The sequence below is a fragment of the Myotis daubentonii genome, chromosome 2 (assembly GCF_963259705.1).
Source record: "Myotis daubentonii chromosome 2, mMyoDau2.1, whole genome shotgun sequence".
NCBI classification, from domain to species: Eukaryota; Metazoa; Chordata; class Mammalia; order Chiroptera; family Vespertilionidae; genus Myotis; species Myotis daubentonii.
In genome coordinates this window covers 140,103,888-140,126,159 of record NC_081841.1, presented here as the reverse complement: position 1 = coordinate 140,126,159, position 22,272 = coordinate 140,103,888, and positions in this window count along the sequence as shown.

Sequence of the window (22,272 nt, the reverse complement as noted above, 5' to 3'; positions counted from 1 at the left end):
TTGCCTTCTATGACTTCAAGTCTATGTTTCAATCTAAAATAAAAATATAACACTTTAATTTTTTAAAAGACCCAAAAAGAATATTACATATAGGAAGATGATCAGAGATATAGAGACATACATTTCAAAACATTATGGAGTAATAAACAATAGGGTTAAAAATAAGGAAAAAAATTAAAAATGGGACAAAGGCCAAGAATGAAATATATACTGCCATAGTGCACATAATTCATTAAGTATATAAATAAGTTCAATAGTTTTGTTCTTTTTTGTACATTAGAATATCTCTAAGTCAAAATTTCTGCTTCAATATGTGTTTTTATATTTCCTGTCGAAGGTTTTATGTCTGAATAACAATTCCTCAGGTATCTGTGGTCTAGGCTCATGTGCTTAAGTGCTTTAGAGGATACTAGAAAATACACAGGCCCTTACCTATAAATCTCATCAGTTGAAGAAGGAGGCAAGTAGCTTATAAGGTGGAGAGACCCTGGGCCATCAGGGACATCAGGGAGGAAAGCTAATATGAAAGCCTTAGGTCAAAGATCTAGAGATTTACAACCTTAAAAGAAAATTTTAGCCCTGGCCAGTGTGGCTAAGTTGGTTGGACCTTTTCCCATGCACCAGGAGGTTGCTTGTTTAATTCCAGGTCAAGGGCCCATGCCCTGGTTTCAGGCTCCATCCCTGGTAAGGGGTGTGCAGGAAGCAGCCAATCGTTGCTGCACTCTCAAATTGATGTTTCTCTCTCTCCCTTTCCCTCCCTCTCTAAATATCAATAAACTATTCTTTAAAAAATTACATCTTTTTTATATGTGATTACTCTTTGGAGAAGTGATTTGGTTCATCATTTAGAAAAAAATTGAAAGCTGTCTATCAGGCAAGTTTAGGTGTGCTTCCTCCAAGTTCGTTTTCTGAGCACATGAAATTTGATCTTCAAAATATCAAATTTATGCAGAACACATTCTGGGCTGAGTTGCACGCCTATGTTTAAGTGCCAACAGGTCTGGCCAAAGGAAGAACGGCTTCCTGGGACTGCAGGCATTGATGTGTTGGAGACATCTCAGCCTCCAAGGCTAGTTGACTTAAAACATGGTTGGCAAGAAGAAAAGTCTGATCTTTATCCTGTGCCTTCAGTCGCTATTTTCTGTTTCCTAAGTTGTCAGTGGGCATCCTGCCAGACCAAGAGTCTGTTCTTTGAAGGGAATAGGAACAATTTGTATGCCAAGTAACTGACTCATTGTGCCAGCCTGAACAGAGTGCTCTACTCTGCTAAGCAGATACCTGGGAGCTAACATTTCAATGGCATTGCCAGGTTTGTTACTTTTACTACTATTCTCTTGTTTGTCCTTGTCTGAAATGCATATTTAATTAGTGTATATTGTATATGTCAACAGCTACAAAAATGCACTGCACAATCAGGACTGTGTGGTCATGGTCTGGTAAGGACTTAGTGTAATATTTAAGTGAGTTATCACTTATATCAGGCAAGTGCCTCTTTGAAATGTGTGTAAATAAAGTTGTTCTAAGCATACTGACTTTGACCCTGGCTGGATAGCTCAGTTGGTTAGAAGCTCATCCCAGTATGCTAAGGCTGCAGGTTTAATTCCCAGTTAGGACACATATAAGAATTAACCACTGACTGCATAAATAAGTAAAACAAGAAATTGATCACTCTTTCTCTCTTCCCCTCTCTCTCTCTCTCTCTCTCTCTCTCTCTCTCTCTCTCTCTCTCTCTCTCTCCTCTCCCTCTAAAATCAATAAACAAAAATTTAAAAAAGAAGAAGGAAAGTAGGGGGGGGGGGTAAGGGGAAGAGATCAACCGAAAGACTTGTATACATGTATATAAGCCAAACCAATGGACATGGACAACAGGGGGATGGGAACATGAGTTTGTGTGTGGGGGGGAGGTTGGGGGTTAATGGGGGGGATGAGGACACATTTGTAATACCTTAACTAATAATAATAATAAAAAATTTAAAAAAGAAAAATGTTAAACATACTGACTCTAAACAATTTTATAAAGTAGGATCATGTTTTATCTTCAATGATACCTTCCTTCCTTAAATCCTCTTTCTCTTATTAGTTTCTAATTTTGGATTTCCTGCTCCAGCGAGATAACTAGTGCCTCCTGCTGCACCACCCCTATGTCACATAAGGAAGCCACTCTGATACATTCACACATTCAACAAGCTTATTCTGAATGTCCAGTGTGTCCTAAGCAATGGGAACAGAAGGAGTTGATGCTCTCTAGTAGCTTATACTCTAGTGAGGGTGATAGAAATGTAAAGGACACCTACTCTCAACAGTTGCAACCCATAATAATCCATCTTCCAATAGAAGCCAGCCCAGGTTACAATGGGAAACGCATGAGGCATCCGTACTCAGACTGTGTGGAAGGTTTTCTGGAACCAGTGAGGATTGGACTAGTCTGAAGGAAAAATAGGTGCTATCAAAATAAATAAATAAATAAATAAACAAACAAACAAACAAACAAACAAATAAATAAATAAATAAATAAATAAATAAATAAATAAGGGGCAGGAGCATGTGCACAGTCACAGAGGTGAGAAAGGAAATGGCCATCAAGTATGTAACCCATCCCAATATAAGATGGATCTCCCAAAGCCAGGCAGAGCCAGCTGGAGTCCAGGCCCTGAATTCTGGCCTGGAGCTCTGGGCTCCACACACTACAGACAGACCAGAGGCCTAGACCTGACCTCAGTCCCCCTGGCATCCCAGAGGGTTATTTGTCCTTCTGGGGAAGTCCCACTCTCTCTACATTCTACTGCACTGAGTAAGTTAAAATTAAGTCCACTATTTACAGTCATTTGAATTTTTTGAAATAGCAGCGTTTCAGAAATAGAAAAATGTAATGATAAAACTCTGTCCATTCTCTCACGCACAGAGAGATGGCGCTAGCTTTCTGAGTCCCCTGACAGCCTGTTACACCCCAGGTCATGCAATCATCTCCTTGCCTCGAAGCTTCCAAGGCCGTAAGCATGGGTGCTACTCACTGCCTCACAGCAAAAGCCCCACTCTAGACTTTATGATGGCAACAGAGGAAGGAGACATGGACTTTAAGAAATACTTATTTTTTATTCTTAATTTCAAGAATTAACCTATATAATCCTCATAATATAGAGTGACATATATATCATTTTCCCATTTTAGAAATGAAAAAGCTGATCTCATGCACATTAAAGTTTGAGAATCCCTGAGCAAGACAAACTGGAAGTTGTGAAGGTGAGGGGATAGCTGTTCAGGCTGACAGGAAAAAAAAGAATGTGCAAAGGTTCTGAGGTGGAGATAAATATGAGATGCTATCAGGAAATGGGCAGAAGCTCTCATGTATCTGGAGTCCAGGGAAGCAGGAGAGCAGGCTCAGCTGAGGCTGAGGAGGCAGGTGGAAGCCAAGCCAGTGCAGGCATCGGTAAGCGAGGGATGCAAACTTTATCCCATGAGCATGGGAAGCCACAGCAGGTTTCTAAGCAGCCCTGGAACAAAACCAAATTTGCATTGTGCAAAGAGGACTCTCGCTGCAGTGTGGAGAGTGGATTGAATGACTATGAAGAGACCAGTCAAGAGGCTATTGCAGTTAGTGAGGTGAGAGGTGATGGTGGTCAGAGCCAGGTTGTGGCAGTGAAGAGAAAAGAGCTCTGCAGGAGGTTCAACCCTCAGTCCACCCTCCACACAGCAGAGCGCTAAATCAGATCACATCATTTCTCAACTTGTAACTCACAGAGGCCCTCAGTGCTGCTGCCGGGATGAAATCCAGGTGCTTCTAACAGGACCCTCTCCTGAGGCAGCTCCTCACTCTCTGAGCTCCAGCCCCGGGCTCTCTCTTTGTTCTAACCTCAGGATGTTTCCCAGGCCATTCCTGTGTCTGAAGCACTCTTCTGGCAACTTCCACACGCAGGGCTTCTCCTTGCTTTTTGAGCCTCAGCTTAAATGTCCCCTCCTCAGCACAGTCTCCTTGGAACATCCAGTGGAAGTAGAGCCTGCACTATTGCCTACCTCAGCACCCCATGTGTCCCTTCCCAGGCCTTAGAGTAATTTGCCATTCTTTGTTTTACATTTACTTTCTTTTGTTTATCTCCACATGAGGTATGTCAGACCCAGGAAAACAGAACCTATCTTGTATATCTAGCACAATGCCTACCTGGCATGCATGAACCCCCCAATAAATACCCACCACATTAACAATACATTCTTATGGACACCCAGGGAAGCTCCGAATGTCAGGCAAGTGCAGTAGCTGGGAGGTGTTGACCTCCAAGAACCAGGTTACGTGACAGATAATCATATTTTAGATGCAGAATCTACATGTCAGCCTCATCTTTATTTTTCCTTTCTTCCTTCATTTGTCCCTGAGATTTTTTTTTTTTTTCAGAAGGGGACAAGATCAGAGCCATTGGCCTACACAGTCCCAGACAATGTATACAAGTGGTTCTCAACCTTCCTAATGCCGCAACCCTTTAATACAGTTCCTCATGTTGTGGTGACCCCAAACCATAAAATTATTTTCGTTGCTACTTCATAATTGTAATTTTGCTACTGTTATGAATCATAATGTAAATATCTGATATGCAGGATGTATTCTCATTGTTACAAATTGAACATAATTAAAGCATAGTGATTAATCACAAAAACAATATGTAATTATATTTGTGTTTTCCGATGGTCTTAGGCGACCCCTGTGAAATGGTCATTTGACCCCCAGAGGGGTCGCGACCCACAGGTTGAGAACCGCTGATGTATACAGTTTGCCAAATTATCTTTTCCCGTGTCATTTATTATATTCACATTTTTCTTCAACTTCTTCAAAGTTGCCAGGACAATGAGAAAGCCACCACATTTAACCAGCTGACCAAAATAGCAAAAGGTCAAGTTTATCTGCACTTTTATTATTGAGGAGATGTGTAGACTACTAAGGAATAGGACTCTCTTCTAATATACATGATTTTCATCAGTACCATTTCTTTTCACATTCTGGAGCACCATTTGCAACCTCGCTTCCAAAGAGTAATCTTTATTATTCTCCATGGAAGCCAAGGTTTAGAAATGATATAATCCTTATATTCTAACTCAGGAAATTGAAGCAGAGAAAGATTACCTTTGCCAAGAAAGAGTGGTTTTATCGCTGAGTCACTTTCAAATTCAGAGTGTATCCCAGGCTTTCAACACTCCACTAATGAACTGTGTACTATTTTCATTTCTGTTTGCTTACGTGCGTATTTACCAAGCCGCCAGCATCACATCAGATCAGCATCCAAGCTACAAAGGCTTTTCAAATTGCTAACACCAGACATAGTTCAGACTTTAAGTACCAGGAAGCAACTGGGAACAGCTGCTTCTGAATCCGACATAAATCTAAGCAATGCTCCCATATAGCAGGAGAGGGAAAACGACCTTGTCTCATTAAATAGCTAACAGGAGAGTGTATCTGATAGTAAAATCTTGGCAGAACATAAAATACCTGTTTACTGCCAAATTCTAGTCACACAGCATTAAGGTTACCCATTTAAGCACAGAGCACTGGCTTCTCATCATATAGAAGGAGCCTCCCTTGTGAATCGTAGTTGCCTTTAGAGTGAGTGGAAACACTATTGCCAAGATAACCAGGGCCCAACCTTACAGGGATTTGTAGATAAAAATTAATCCCTCGAATGGTGCCCAGAAGCAAATCAGTGACTAATGGAGACTAGCGAGCACAGGCATAACTAACCTCTTGGCTCCTGTAGCAGCCAAAGCTTTTGAATAATTTTCCAGGGAAGCTCCTTAGTGGAGCACATAGACACAAATCCCATCTGAGTGTTAGAAACAGAACTCACAGAGGCATGGTCTGTTTATCTTTCCTTACCCTTTGTCAGGGCCCTCTTCCAATTATTATATGTGAGTCTCTCAAGTTTGTGGTAAGGCAATCAACTCCTGCTCAGTGAGAAGGCAATTTTTGTGTTGTTGTGTTTTTTTTTGTTTTTTTTTTTTTGTTTTTTTACTTTTAGGAAGCCAAAAGGTGATTTTCAGAAAAATTCTAGGAAAAACACCCATGGGATATTTTAATCAAGAAGCACAAAATTTCCCATATCAATGTTGGTAGAGGATGCCATAAAAATAATTCATTAAGTAAAATATTCCAGAATCAATCTAATAAATCTGGATAGAAAAATCCATTTTTCTACTTTGGAATAGAATGCATAATAAAGCAATGTTCGCACAGCATTCAGCTCTACAGCCTAGCGTAATCTAGAATATTCACAGAAAAGCAGGGAGTAATAAATGGGAAAATAAAAAGGTGGTAGCATTATAACATGACCACAATTAATAGATCTACCTTCAAAGAAAAGAAAAAGAAAATCAATTCAGTTAGAGAGATGTGTGGATGGAACAATTATTCATGGCTAATTACTTTGTAAAAGATGATGATGATGGGTTAGTTTTCCCTCGTATTGATGAAGGAAAACCTTTGGGGAAATCATTTGCAAAGGTTAGCAAGGATATGAATTATTCTCTGGTATGTTGGAAGGCAAAGAATAGGGAAGAATAAGTAAAATACTAATATGGTCTAGCAAAGGTCATCAAGACAACTGAGCTAATACTATAAATTACTGTTTTTTAAAATCCAAACCTGTCATCAATATGCCCAGTGATTAATTATTTTCTAGAAAACATGATGTGTTATGAAATGTTCAGTAACTCACCAGACAAATGACTTCAAATAATTTTACTCACTAGTACATTGTGAAAGCTTAGATGTAATTGTTCTACCAATAAATCAAGAATCTTTTTAAAACAATTACTATAGTACTATTTTAATGGATGCCCTTGGATTTGGCCTTAGAAAACTTGGTGGTATGTAGTGACACCTGCTCAAAGTTTACCTGGAAAAACAAAAAGCCTTGGTGGTTTCCACAGGCAATCTGAACATAGGTTAATTATAGATTATAGCTCAGAGCTGTGATCAAAGACCATGCACATGTATAAGACATGAACAGTCTGTGACAGGGTTGGCCCATTCATTTTCATCATTAAAAATGCCTATAAATAACAGGAAGAGATACAAATCAAAGAAAACCCTTCCCCTGGTTATGGTGAAGCAAAAGCTGCTTACCATACACCAGGATTTTCAGCAACACCTATATAAACTTTGTCCAAAATACACATATATGTACATAATGGGATCTGTGTATGTGGATGTAGCTAGGGGTTCATATAAGGCCATGTGATGGGGATTTTCTGAGAACCGTTAACATCGAATGATATATAGACATACTATGTACAGAAAATATGTGTTGATTTGCTCTTTTCAAAGCATGGTGAACAAAATAGAGACCACTAGCTAGTACTGTTTAGTCACCCAGTCTTTGATACTGAAACTCAAATCGATTACTGAGACAACAGGTTAATTTGCACTTGGACAGGAATTTATTTATCCTGACTTGCTGAAGTCACAGCCGAAAGTTCTAGTTTGAGTGGCATGTTCTCAGGCATGTTAGAATGGTCTCCTGTCTGGCCTGCCACACCTCTGCTTATTCCCCATGACTCCAGGTTGATTGACGTGTTCACTGCCCTTCCACTCCACCCCAACACCCTATAATGTTTGGCTGATGCTTTTTAATTGTGCCAACCCCCCTCCCTACAGCACTGTGCCTCTTCCCTCTCAATCCTTTATAGATCTCATAGAGTCCTGTACACCTCATAGGTACCATAGCTAATTTATACTTCACTGGTCAAGCACAACCCAGAAAGCCTTCTCTGAGCACAGCAGCCCATAGTGAGCTTACCACCCTCCGGCAGTTCTACTGTCAGGCCTGACATTCTCTTACTACATCCTGTGATTATTTTTCTTTAATAAATACATTAGTTGGAAACTGTTTAAAATCAGGCCAGTATGCAATGCATCTTTTGCATTTTTTAAATGTGTAGCATCATATCTTCTTTATAGGAGGTGCTTAATCAATGTTTCAATTCAGGAATGAGTGGAGTTTAAATGGCAGTATTTTTCCCAACTTTAAGTAAGCACATTAGCTTATAAGTGGATGGCATTCATATACGCAAACTAGATGGATTTCTGTTAACCACAATATATATACCAGAATTCTACAACATGATGCCACCAGAAAATAGTATTAATCTTAATTAACTGAACAATGTAAAAAACCAAATGTAGAAAACAATATTCATTGTTTTAGTTTAAATTTTTCTTTATTAAGGTAATTATTTACAGTTTGGAAATGTGATGGTGGAGAAAATGGGAGATAAAAGTGAATTTTCCTTTTGTTGTTCATATTTAAGAATTTTCATTCATTGCTTTTTAGGAGAGCTGTTGAGAAAGAGGAGAAGTTGAAGATAGAAGCTGAATAAAGTCTTTTGATCAAAGATAACTGCAATGAAACCACTCTTGCTTTCTTTTTAAAAACACATCTAGAAATGGAAAGAATAAAAAGGAAGAAACAAAAGGAGGAGGTGTCAAGGCTCTAATATTCCCAAACATGGTTATAGAGTATTAATTAAACAACTAACTCCAATTGCTAAGTCTCAGCAAAAGTTTCTGAAAACACCCATTAGCTTTCTCTCTCCTTGAATATATAAGTATTATCATCTTTTTACCATCTTAACAGAATCAAAGCATTGATGACATTAAGTTGTTGTAGTCCAGAGAGATTCCAAAAATTTATATTCAACTCCATAGAAGAATTCACCATGTCTATTTGTTGATACATGTTATAAATATTTTCAACACCTTTTATAACAATTTCACATAACTGGCTAAAGGCATTGGTTTTTCAAACCTTTGGAATTATTAAGAAGTGCTTGCACCACCTCACTTCTGAACAAAGAAAGGATTACTCTGGCCTGGCCAATGTGGCTCAATGGTTGAGCATTGACCTATGAACCAGAAAGTCATAACTCAATTCCTGGTCAGGGCATATGCCCAGGTTGCAGGCTTGATTCCCCAGTGGGGGCATGCAGGAGGTAGCCGATAGATATTTCTCTCTCATCATTGATGTTTCTATCTCTCTCTCCCTCTTCCTTCCTCTGTGAAATCAAATATACATATATTTCTTTAAAAAAGAAATGATTACTCTGATGATTCTTTCTGAAAAAATATTTTAAGATTATGAATGCGTTGTAGCCTGTGTATTTTAACTCAGCTCAGCTATCTCTATGGGCATCTAGAGGATCCTTAGAAATACAATAAAAGTTGAACTAAATTCTACAAAACTCAGATAAGAGAAAATTACCTATCTCTGAATTCTCTTTGGAGAGTGTTTTAGAGAGATCGAAAAAGGACATTGATGGATTCTTGCAGACAAAAGCTTAAGAAGTAATAATATCTGAGCTGGATGGGGGGGAAAAAAAAAACACAAGAAGATGCTGAAGTGCTCCCAGTGTATTCTGCTGATGCTTTAAGTTCTACCTGGTGGTAATTGGAATGGGATTTCATTACGAGAAGTTTTTACCCACTCAGACCAACTGCATCCTTATAAGAGTGATGGAGAGTAAGTGTACCGGTTATGACCATTATCATCACCATCTCCAGGGAAACAGCCCAAGGAAGTTATCAAAACTGTAAAAGCAGAAGAGGAAAAGATGAGGCATGCCAACAAGCTCGACTCTCCAAAATACTTGACGCTCTCCAAAATACTTGATGCTTTAAAATAAATAACAAACTCATATAATTCTGATGAAATAATCATGCGGGAGAAAAGCTTTATTTCCTTGTTATTTCAAAGGTCTTCGGATTAAAAACAGTCCACTTCCCTTGAAAAATATTACTCGCATTCCTTATTTCCTCAAAGAATATAGAGCCTCCATAGGGTTGCCAAGTACAGTGCATTTGAAGGTGTAGATAAAATAAAAATTAACAATGAATAGGAATAATGCATCTATCCTAATTTCTCTAAATATAGTAGTTATTCATGCCTCTTTCCTGGTTCCATTTTAGCTTCCAAAGGTATATGGCTAAATCATACCTTAAGCAAGATATTTTAGAGAAATCCAATATATAGGGTGGCAAAATTCCCATCCCCAATTTCTACTCCTGGATGTACATTTCCCTTCTTGCCCAGAGCTGTCTTTGAAATTCATAGGCTCTTATTGCAATGTGATAAGTAATTTAAGGACACAGGGGTAAAACGCCGCTATGGCTGGAGGGTTTTCTCTAGCCTTTTCAGTCCTCAGTCCAACTTAACATGCCTCAGTCTCCTGCCTCACAGTCTCTGTTTAGTGAGGAAAGAGAGAACTCTCTGCATCTATGCTACTGAAACAAGAGGATACATGAGAAGTACAGCAGACCTGAGAGTACATTCTCCAGAGCCAACATTTCCCAGAATCTGCTATGCTGTTCTCAGGGGTCCAGGGCGTTGGCCAAGCCTAAGCAATTCCAGATCTAGTTACAGCTGACCAATTGCACCTGATTTGTACTTACTAACTTGACTTTCTAAGTGAGGTCAAGAAACCAAGATTAACAAACCCTAGCAGAGGCACAAGACTATGAAGTGAAACAAGATTGGGAGTGGAAGGATATGTTTCCAAATCTCCACGTCACGGGAGGCTCTGAGTATTTATTACAGAGCCTGCACAATTTGAGATACGATGCAGTAGGCTCCTGTTCGCTGGCCAGCCCCTGTCAGATCCTGGCAGGCAGAAGCATGGTCTCTGTGTGGGGTGAGGAAATAGAGATCCTCTTCCTGCAAGAAGATAGAGGAGAGCCCTGTCTAAAAGAGAGGCTGAGGGAGGATGGGGACAGGTCTCCATCTCTCTGGAATTCTCTCAGCCCAGAGCTCCTTGCTTCCTTTTTACAGAGGATTCCTCAGCTTTAGACACGCATGTTCTTAGATGCTGCCCTCACTCCACTAATTTTCCTCTGTAAGAGTCTAGGCCTTTGACTGCAACTACCAGGGAGGATTCAGTTTTTGTGGAGGCAGAAAAGTATAGTTATGAAAAATAATACAAAATTGCAAATACAAAATTAAGTATGAAAGTGAATGTTTAATAACAATAAGAACAAAAAAACACAACATTTTGGTGGAGAGGTCACAGCTGGTCCTATGTGCTACCCACCAGACCCCTCCACTGTCATAGGATGTGGATTTGCTGCTGTCACAGAGAACAAACTGCCATTAATGTCTGTCTATTTCCATTTTCACATAACTGTGCTTTGGAAAATTGCCTCTTTCACAAATAAGATGCCTGGTTAATTAAGAGATTTCACTCAGGCTTCTGAGTCTTTTGTGCAACATTCTGTCAAATTTTGCATATTCTGGTTGATAACTAAAAGAAGAAATGAGCAAAATTATAACTGGCATTAAAACTTAAAAATATTAAAAAATAAAAATCCTTTAAACAAAATTCAGTTTCTCTTTTCCAACAGTTGTGTGTTTGTTTTACATACATTTCTTAACCACAACCATACATTTAAAAAACCACATTTTACTCTAATAGCCTACCACTGCTGTTTAAAATGCACACAGATTTGCAAGATAAACAAAATATAGACTAAAAATTACTTTCAGTAGTTAAAATTCAATTGCGTTGATGAAATTATGAGAATGAATTCATTTTCTGGTGCTGTCTGTAAGTTTTTGAAATCCTGGTTGCTGGCTTACTCACTAATTTGGTAATTTGCAATAGGTTTCCCAGTCATTAGTACAAATTAGCAAGGTTTCACTATAATGTGAATATTTATAACTTCATTTAGAACCTTTCCACATGCCCTCTCCTAGTTTCTAAGGACAAGTCATGTTTTCGGTTTTTTTTTAATTTTGGAGAAGGCTACATAAAATGTATGAATAGGATGTTTATGAAAGACATTTGATAACCATGCATTATTTTTCATCTTTTATGAATAAAATGTCAGCAACTTTAGTAATATTGTATTTCACAAGCCCCAAAGACTGGCAGACAGTCCCATGCACATAATGTGCTATATGAAAGGAATATGAGGCCAGGGTAGAAAGGATTTTCTAGCCCAGTTTGAGCAATAACCACTCAATCACACATCTCACCTATGTCTACGTTGCCAATGGTAGAATATGTGCCTCTCATTTCCTGGCTCCAAGCCCCCAACCCAGCATCCTGCACACTCACCAGGGCTGTGTTCCTTCAGGTACATAACCTCTGGGGCACACTAGAAAAATGCTGCCTTCTGTCCATGACCCTTTTAAGACCCTTTAATCTCTTCCAAAGTTGTCACCATGACAATCATAATTCTCCCTGACAACCCCTCCTCCTCAATGCCTGCTTTCACTAGGGTGTTCTAACCTAAGTGCATGCTGGAGATCACCATGGAAGTGACAGTGATGTTTCCTGTGAAAAAATACCAACTTTCCAGTTCCTTAGGATAGCCTGCACAGCCCTGGCTCTCAGTCTGCTGCCTTGCCTGACTTGGGCCTCAGAGAATGCCAAAGCTTTCTCCCCTCTCTCTCCTAAACACGACATTATTTACATTTAACACGTCATCCATCAGCTTGGAGACAAGAATGATCACATGAAACAATATCCTCATGGAAAAGGAAGATAAATTTACCAACTAAGACCAAAACAAGACAGTAAGATGGATGGTGGGATGAGAAATTAGAGTTCCTTATTTTTCTGAATAGTATCACCTCCCACTTATGGTTCTACTATTCCGAAAGAAGTGTGAGCTTTGGATAGAAATCTGTGCTCTGACACATCTCAGAGACTCTGTTCCCTTTTGTATAAAATGAGGATACTGCCTCACAAAGCTGTAGTAAGCACTCAAAAATAAAATATGTAAACTGCCTAGCTCAGAGTCTGGTGCATAGTCAGGCCTGAATAGATGGTAATGCTATTATCCTAATTGAAATCATTATTAAAATGGCATGTATCTGAACATCCACTCAGGTCCTTGCTGGGACCCTGGGGTTAATTACCAGTGAAATATCCATTGACACAGTTTGTGCTCCAAATGCAAGAGGGATTCTGACCAGGAACAGCCAGGTCTACAATGATTCAGAGGGAGAAGCCAACTCTAGGTTCTTTCCAAAAAAGCAAGACTCAACCCATCAAGAAGGTGATCATTCAATACTGGATCTTCCCATCAGCATGGCTCAGTGGTTGAACATAGACCTATGAGTCAGGAGGTCACAGTTTGATTCCCAGTCATGGCACATGCCAGGTTGTGGGTTCGATCCCCAGGAGTGGGCGTGCAGAAAGCAGCTGATTAATATTTCCTCTCATCATTGATGTTCTATCTCTCTCTCCCCCTCCCTTCCTCTCTGAAATCAATGGGGGAAAAAAACTGGATCCAACAGACCAGGTATAGATTGTAGGGCCAAGTTTCAGGGTTGAGATGGAGTTGGGGTCAGAAGAGCAGGTGGGGCAAAGGTGACAGCCATTCTAGGCCTTAAACATAGTGCTAATTCCCAGCTCCCCCCTCCAAGCCAGAGGACATACGATGCTTGGCAAGGTGAAATGGGCATAAAGAATCTGAAACAGGACAAACAGAAGAGATAAAAATATTTTCAGCCCATTTGAGCTATTTTAAAATGCTGCATAAATGCTATTCTAATACTACCACCTGTGGAAAGCACCTGTGTTCAAAGCTGGTCTACCTGAAAGACCGCATTTTCTGAGCAGCAGTTCCATTTCCTGAAAATCAGGCACCTGCTACCCAAAGCCACACTCCCTGCTGTGCATCAGATCCAACAGCTGTGTCCACTTGACCTGTGTGGCACAGTGACCCCATGGGGGCAGCGGAGCTTTGTAGAGCGTTTCTTTGAACCACCTTGGTAGCTCTTTCCAGCTTCAGTCAATCTGTCAGCAACATTTATTGGACACTTGTCCTTAAGGCAATTCTGGGAACCAAGGTGAGGTTTTTTCCAAGAGGGAATGGGATGTCATCTCCCCACAAATGAATACAGGCCACCCCTCAGAGGTCAAAGCCCTTCTCCCTACCCGATCTCTTCCTATTACACTTTGCAATGTCTCTACATCCACCATCCTGATGCATCTGTACATTTTTAATACTTGAGTATAACATGCTTTCTCTTTAGACTCCTCATGCCTGTTCTTGGAACTCATTGAACCCTTTCCCCTCAAGTTACACACACTTTCTGCTAGTCAGTGTGCACCCACTTCAAAACTTCATTTCCAGTGGAGTGTTTAAGAGCTTAGTCTAGAGAAGAAAAAAAAAGAGAGAGAGAGAGAGAGAGAGAGAGAGAGAGAGAGAGAGAGAAGTGAAAGTATGAACCTCATGAAAGGGAAAACCAGAACAAATTACAATGAAACTAAACTGTCTATTCATTTGAGTCAAATGCTATAAATTTCTAAGCATAATGTTTGACAGTAAACTGTCATCAAAGCAACAGACTCATTATAAAAATGCTAAGGGTATATAAATCTCATTGACTACTTATCATTAACTGTGCGGGGTGCTGATAGGAAGTGCCTGGTTATAATTTATATTTCATTAATAAGGTCCATTTTAGAACAAAGCTGTCAAATCTATTACTCACCTTTCTCCGGTTTTATAGTTGTTCTGGACAGCGCTGAAATTGAATGTTGAAAGCGTGGCTTTCAGCATTATCTTTTGCTCTAATATCTCATCCTGCATATCAAGCATGCCTCCCCTCTAATCACAACTCAACAGCCAGGTTGTTCTTCACAAAGCAAACCCCCCACCCTCCAAAAAGAGAAAGAAAAACATTTTTTTTTTTAAAAAAAAAGGAAATATGCAAAAAAGAATATTATTTGCCCACTTTCAAAACTTAGAAGGAAAAATGAAGTTCAAATATTGGCTATTCCACTTCTTCTATTTTTCTAACATGTTATCAGCATTAATGATTAATGATGTTCCATTTTGTTTTGTTTTTTTGTTTGTGATGGAGAAACTTGCCGATAAGCTACAACGACATGGCAGGTGCAAGACTAGGCATGTCTACTTAGATTGTCCCATTTATCTTTCAGCTGGTATTCAAGAAACTCAAAGCAGTTTACCCAAGTATTATTATATCCTTATGATCTTACAAGTCAGAAAATAAAATGTTAGTCCTTGTAGATGCTCTCTAAGACATGGAGCATATCCAAGGAAAATATTAATACAAATGCCAAAACAAAGCAGCACATGGCTTAATTTCCACCACACTTTAGGGCCTATATTCTTAAATATGTTAAACACTAAAAAAGCCTCAGTAAACTTTAAGAGAAAATGTTTTCATAGGTTTGGCATATGATAAATTGAGTGATTTGTCGTATCTCCAATGCACTGGTTCTCACTTCACTGGAGGCTTCTAGAACATGGAGGAATAGAATAAAGCTTCTAGAAAGTGTCAAGCTGATATGTTAGGCAAGAATAACAACTGAAGGCCACGGTGACAGCTGAGCTTTGCCAAAACATTAAAGCGCTGAAGAATAGGTTTTCAGTATTCAAACCACAGCCCTCCTGGCTAAGAACCAGTTCTGAATTAAGAAGCCCATATTGGAAAGGCCTAAGATAAAGCCCCCAGGGCAATGAGTTGCTGTCCCCAGCGGCTGGTTTTGCTTGCAATATGCTTCGTCTCGTGTGGCCATGTCCTCTGTGTGTTTTAAAGCAGCACTGCTTCCAAGCTATCCCTGACACAAAGGATTGTGCTTGAATAAGGAAAATCACTGAGTTGTAGCACCACTACCCAGCTGCACCATTCTCATAGTCTGCGCTCTTGGGACTTCTCCTGTTTCTAATAACTAATGTCTCCATTGGAGGATGAGCCGGAACTGTGTTAAACTGAATTCTGCTGCCATGGTCGGGATTCCCCATCCCCAACTAGATAATTCATTTCAAGGTCAACATACTAGATTATGGATAAGTTACATGTTAGGGTTCTTGATGCATAATATTAGTCCCCTTCCATCATTTCCTTTGAACTTTGTTATGACTCTCCAAAAATGTCCCTTTAGGCTACAGATCTTTAACCAGAAATTTTAGGACTTCTACCAGATGCCCATCTGTCATTTTTTCTAATCTTTTGAGGGTCCTTCTCAACCCTTAAAATTTGGCCCAACTGCTCTCTTTCCATTCTATTCAACCGCCCAGCACTCAGCCGTCTCTCCTCTGTGTGTACTGTAAATCCTTACCTACCTGCCCCTGTTAGTCTTCTCTTCATCTTTTAGTGAAATGAAAACAGCACTAGTGCATTTAGTCAACGTGAATAAAATCCTGCCTTAAACATCCCCGGATCATTAACCTGAAAGGAAATCACTTGAAGTCTCTCAGCCTGTTTTCTCGTTAGTAACATGAACATGCAAATCTGGCCCAAAATACTGCTTCTCAAAATGCTGGATGCTTCCCAGGCACCAAGGTAATAACTTCAGCTCTTTCCCACTCACATTTGACATGTTCTCAAGGGCATGCCTAGCTTTTCTAGTCACTCAGGGGAGTTGCAGCTAGACTGAGGGAAATGTATAATTGCTGCTCTCCCCACTGCCATGTGTCACAAACTCTGCCTTGATTTTTTTAAAAAGCACTTAAACAGCATTGAAGCTAAATTCCTTGTGATTAGCCTGACTCTGACTCCCTATGTCCACCCAGCCTACAGCCTCCCCCTCAACATTACACACACACACACACACACACACACACACACACACACATATAAACACACTTTAATCCCCAGAAGTACTGAACAACCAAGCTCTCTCTTGCCTGCAGTCCTTGGTACATTTCTCCCTCCTGCAATGCTCTTTTGTTTGTTTGTTTGTTTGTTTGTTTGTTTAACTTATAATCTTTCTTCAAGTCTCAATTCAAATTCTATTCCCACCAGGAAAACTTCCCCAAACCCTCAGGCAAACTGTAATTCTCCTACACCCATGCTTTCCCTGCAGTTTACATACTCCCTTACAGCAGTTGTCACTGTGTTTATTTGCAAGTCTGGCAGCCCCTAAGATGCTAAACTCCTTTAGGAACTATGTCTCTTGATCTCATCTCTATGATGTGCACAGTACCCAGTACACCGTAGCTGCTCAATAAATGTTAGAAGGATAAATTAATGTTATCAATCTCTTCCACAAAACCTCTCTAAAAACTTCAAACAGAATCAACTACTATTCAATTTTGTAGCTGTGTAAATAAGACATTCGCCTCCCACAGTCTTCTGACACTATGTCTACAATGAGGGCTGGGTAACAATGTGCTCAAATCATCCTACGCCAAATGTAACCCCATCTAGAAACATGAAAAGTGACCACATATGTGAAGTTCACATAAGTCTCATGGAGTTGTAGATGATCAAGCGGTGCAGCCATCTAACTTGCATTCACTGGAGTAACCTACTCCACAAGTAGGTAACAGAGGGGGAAAGATAAAGATGGGAACTCAGAGGTCCTTGGAATTAATGAGTTTTACATGGGCGGGAGGGGGAGTAGGGGAGGATGGGACACTGCTGTTTAATCTAGCCACATCCCTAATTTTAGTCAGGTATTTCATTTCGGTGAGAAAGCACATACCATAAATCCATCTCCATGACTGGGAAAAGAATTCATTGCATATGCATCAAGATGGAGGAGTGGTGATATGGTTTTGTTAACAAAAGCAAGTACGTATATAAACTGTACAATTAAATGCCTATAGATGCTCTAACCTAGCCAACAATATAGTCAGAATCAAACCCAGATGTGACGAGCAGTGCAAGTAGCAGAAGACAATCTTCCTCCTAATTTAAGCTCACTTCCATAGCGTCATAAACTAGTAATATAGTATGCAGTTCTACTATAAATGCTGAGATCACAATAGCTCACAGAGTACTCCTGAATCTCCAGACATGCTACTCAAAGAAAAGCAATTTTTATTTTTTGCTGATAAATGGTTTAATCAAACCTCACAGATGAGGCAATATATTTTGAGAACATTTTGTTGTTCAGATCACAGGGTCAGTAATTTTCTGTGGTGCAGACACATCATGGTGTAACTGAGCATGTGTGGGGGGGGGATAAAGTGGTGAGGAGAGATGGCATAGATTTTCTGCAAAAGGTAGTAGAATATGTTAACTCAAAAGCAGTTTATGTTTCAAAAATGCTATAAGATAAGAGAGGCATCAGGATTGGTAGTTTTTCTGTGGTTTTACAGAAATAGAATAAAATGTCAAGAGGCATCATGCTTCTAAAACACACACACACACACACACACACACACACACACAAAAGCATTAAGGGTGGATGCTAAATTTTAATATAGCTTTCAAAATTCAACTCATCCTGTATATGGTCTGAGGCCTAATTGGGCAAATGTCACTAAAAATAATGATCAGGTAGTCAGATTACTGTTGTGTAATCTGCACAGTTCCATTCTGCAAAAGATGATCCCTGGCTGCATCTTGGCAAGACAGATACTGCTGTTTGTAGCTGGCCAGCCCTGCACCACACCCAGCCTGTGCAGCTGTGCATCACGCACTGGCAGATTGGCTTCATGTTTCTGCACAGGTCTGTTTTATACACTTGAGAGCAGACACTTCTAGAAATATGCCAACTATAACTTCTGGTGGAAAAACTCAGCCTGTGTTCGCATAGCATTGCTAACGCATAATGGTAGTCACAATGGCAGAGCACTCATGGCTTTCAAATTATTCTCACATACACTATCCTTTTGAATCTCCAACAACCTGGGATGCATACAGGAAAAGCATTTCATTTTACAGATGAAGACACTACAGCTCAAAGGGGTTAAACAGCGGGCCCAAAGTCAACTAGCTTTGAGGAATCTAAGATCTCAGGTCTTCTCTCAGTTCAGGACTCATGCCACTCCTCACAGCTGCTAGGAGAAGGAGATCCGCAGATGCTGGGTCACACCAGTTACCTCACAGGCCTACCGCCAGGACATTGCTAAGCCTTTTAGCTCCTCATCTTACAGAAAGCTGGTCTGATCTTAGAGAGCCTCAGTTCACATTTAACCTTTTTTAACCCTTTGTAATTTTCCCATATGGCTGCACCCCCTGGAGGCAGGTTGCGGAAGTTCTAGGGAGAAGTTCTAGTGAGATGAGCTCCAAGGCCTGGGATTTCTACTGGTAAGGTAAACAACAGTCCCAGTGTGCCCTGTTTGCACAGGACTTGGGAGGATTACACAGCATGTAAGACATTTGGGGATGAAAACAGGAATGAGGGCTCACAGTAAGTGGCACTTTAAGTACCCAGGATAGTCCCAGGCAAACCAGGTTTGTTGGTCATCCTAGTTTTCCAAATTTTACTGAAGCATCAGAAATAAGGACTTGACTCACCAAAAATGTTTGGAATGTTCTGCACTTCCATTTCCAGTTTGCCCATCACTAAAAATGTACAAGGATTCACATGAAATGAATCCTACTATGAAAGATCCAGCCCTAGCCCGTTTTGCTCAATGGATAGAGCATCGGCCTGTGGACTAAAGAGTCCCAGGTTTGATTTTGGTCAAGGGCACATTACCTCAGTTGCAGGTTTGATCCCTGACCCCAGTCAGGGTGCATATGGGAGGAAACCAATCCATGTGTCTCTCTCACATCAATATTTCTCTCTCTGTGTCTCTCCCCCTCCCTTCCACTCTCTCTAAAAATCAATGGAAAAATATACTTGAGTGACAATTAAAAAAATAAAAGAAGAAAAGAAAGATCCAGTGTGGGCAAAAATTGAAATGAAAAAGACCCTTCACTTACCCTTTATTTACTTTCAGTCATTTCCTTCTTAATTGTTAAGTGTTTAATGCTTAATAATAAGCTAAGTATTAGAGAGTTAAGTAAACAAGATTTAGTATAGATAGACAAGCAGAGAAGCATCCACACTTTGGTGTGAAAAGGACACGGGAACTATGGAAAGACAAAGAAATGACTTGTAGCCGACATGTGTTTTGGGAGGAGGAAGGAGGAAGTGGACATGCAGGAAAGGGATTTTGAATGAAGACACATTTATGTTGATAGAACTTAGTGGAGTATAAAGAAGGAAGGGTGTAGGACTCGAACTGGGCTAGAACAGGACATCTGACCAAAGATCAAGTGGCACAAAGGCCAGGAAGCAGGACAAAGACGATGCATGGAGCATTCATAGGGCAAGGAGATCAACAGAGAAGAATCAGGAGATGACAATACAGAGGTGACCATGAAGGCCTTTGCATCAATGTTAACAAGCTAAGGCTTTATCCTGTATGCAGCTGGTTGACTGAAGAGTCTTAAGCAAGGCAAAGGCATAATCACATGCACTTTAGGAAGATATTTTGGCTTCCATGGGGAGAATAGGTTTCAGGGAGGAAAAGATAAGACTGGAATCTAGGAATATGGAACAGTTTCTATGAACTAAATGAGGGTGGCCTATGCTAAGATAGTAGTAGTGAAAATGGAGACAAGTGAATAGATTTTAAAAATATGAAGGTCGTAGAATGAGCAAGATGTAGAGATTGATTGAGCATAGTGTATAAGGTAAATGAAGCAACCTAGGATGCTACTATATATAGCACACCTATGTATTCATGATTAATTTGTATTTTTCATTCTGAAAGCAGTTGTGAGCCACCCACACAAATTTCAAATTTGCCTAAGCCATAAATAAAAATGTATCCCTATTTTAATCCCTACTTATTTATACCCATAACTTGAGATTCTGTGGTCATTCCCAGCTATTACCTCTTAAAAATAACCAAGCAATATGTGGTTGTATGTGTGGTTAAAACTCTGCCTGGTGTAGCTGGATTCACAGCCAAAATAATGTATCCTCATCCATTCGTCCATCAACCAACATTTATTGAGGCCTTCTCAGTGCCTGTGGATGATCTAGACACTGAGGGAAAATACAACTGAGACAGAGTCCCTACCCTCAAGGAAACCATATCATAGGAGGGGAGACAAATACAATAAAAATATTATTACAACATATGTGCTAGAATACAGAGAAACACAGAGTCATGTGGGAGCACATAAAGGAAGCTACTTACACAGGCTGTGGAAAAATGCTGATCCATGATGGCTTCTGGAACAGATGTTGCCCATTGTCTTTCTATAGACCTCTGTTAGAGCCTATTATGGATTTCTAGCTCATCCATCTCCCTTTTCCAGGGAGTTCTTTACAAGAAAGACTGAGTCTTATTTATCACAAACCTTGCACAATAGATGCTCAATAAGATGGATGGATGGATGGATGGATGGATGGATGGATGGATGGATGGATGGATGGTAGATGATGAAATGAGTGAAGGGATAAATTGATGCTGACCTGACCTCAAAGGATTGAGGAAGAATGGCCATCAATTCCTGGAAATTACCAGGCAAATAGTGCTTTATGGTGAAAGGGGATTTATTGAGAAGGTACTGGATTAAATGGGCCATTGGTTCAATTTTGTTGTGTAGAGTTTGACCCTTAGCAGTTGATTTTTGTTTAGTATTTATTGAGCCAGATTTTCTCTGTACTTAAGCTACTCCTTGGGAGGTTAGACACTTCTGGAAACTGCATTAACTTCTTCAAGCCACTAGGGTACTGTTCAGTGAATTACTTTTCAGTAATTAAAGAGGCTGCAATGCAAAAACACAATGTGATGAGAAATGGAGAGCTAATCTCTCTGCCTGCCTTCTTCAGCTTCCTGTTCCTGATGACTGAAGAGATAGGGTGCAAATATGTGGGGATTATAACAATGACTGTCAGCCTTGGTTTCATCTAAGAACCTGCAATATTCTCTTCCTAAAGCCCATGAATTTTTCACATTAGAGAACAAAGATTAGCAGGATCAAGTGACTAAAGTACTTAATGGCTCTAATCCTCATTCCTGCACAAATTCACTCTGTGGTTTTGTACTTATCTCTTTCAAACTCTTTACCTTTTTTGCCCTTCTCTGTGCAGCTATAGGATGATAAGAGTAATTGTGGGCTCTAGACAACATATACCTCTCATCTTTTTTTATTCTAATATTTTAAAAAAATAGTGCTAGGTTTGAATAGCTGCCTATCTTTTTTCATGCCCAAATACGGTACATTTCTGAAATGTATTCATTAAAGAGAAATGATCTGCCCTTCCCCCCTGCCCCCCAGCTCTCCCCTTTGAAGCCAGTGATAGTCATTTTCCATTTTCAAACATCTTGTGCTTCTAGTTTGCATCTTTAATTACCTAGGGCACTGGTCTTGTTTTATATGACTTACAACATGTAGTTTTGCCCTTAGTTCATTTAAGCAAAATCATTCCTGGTTTGAGCCAAGACATATTCAATATATAATTACCTGGTGGGTCAGGGCTCTGCCGTTTTGTCATTTTTACTGGCATTTTCTCCATTATTGCTAAGTACCAAGCAGTATAAGCTGTCAGAGCCACATGGCTGGCCTGAAACTTAATTTT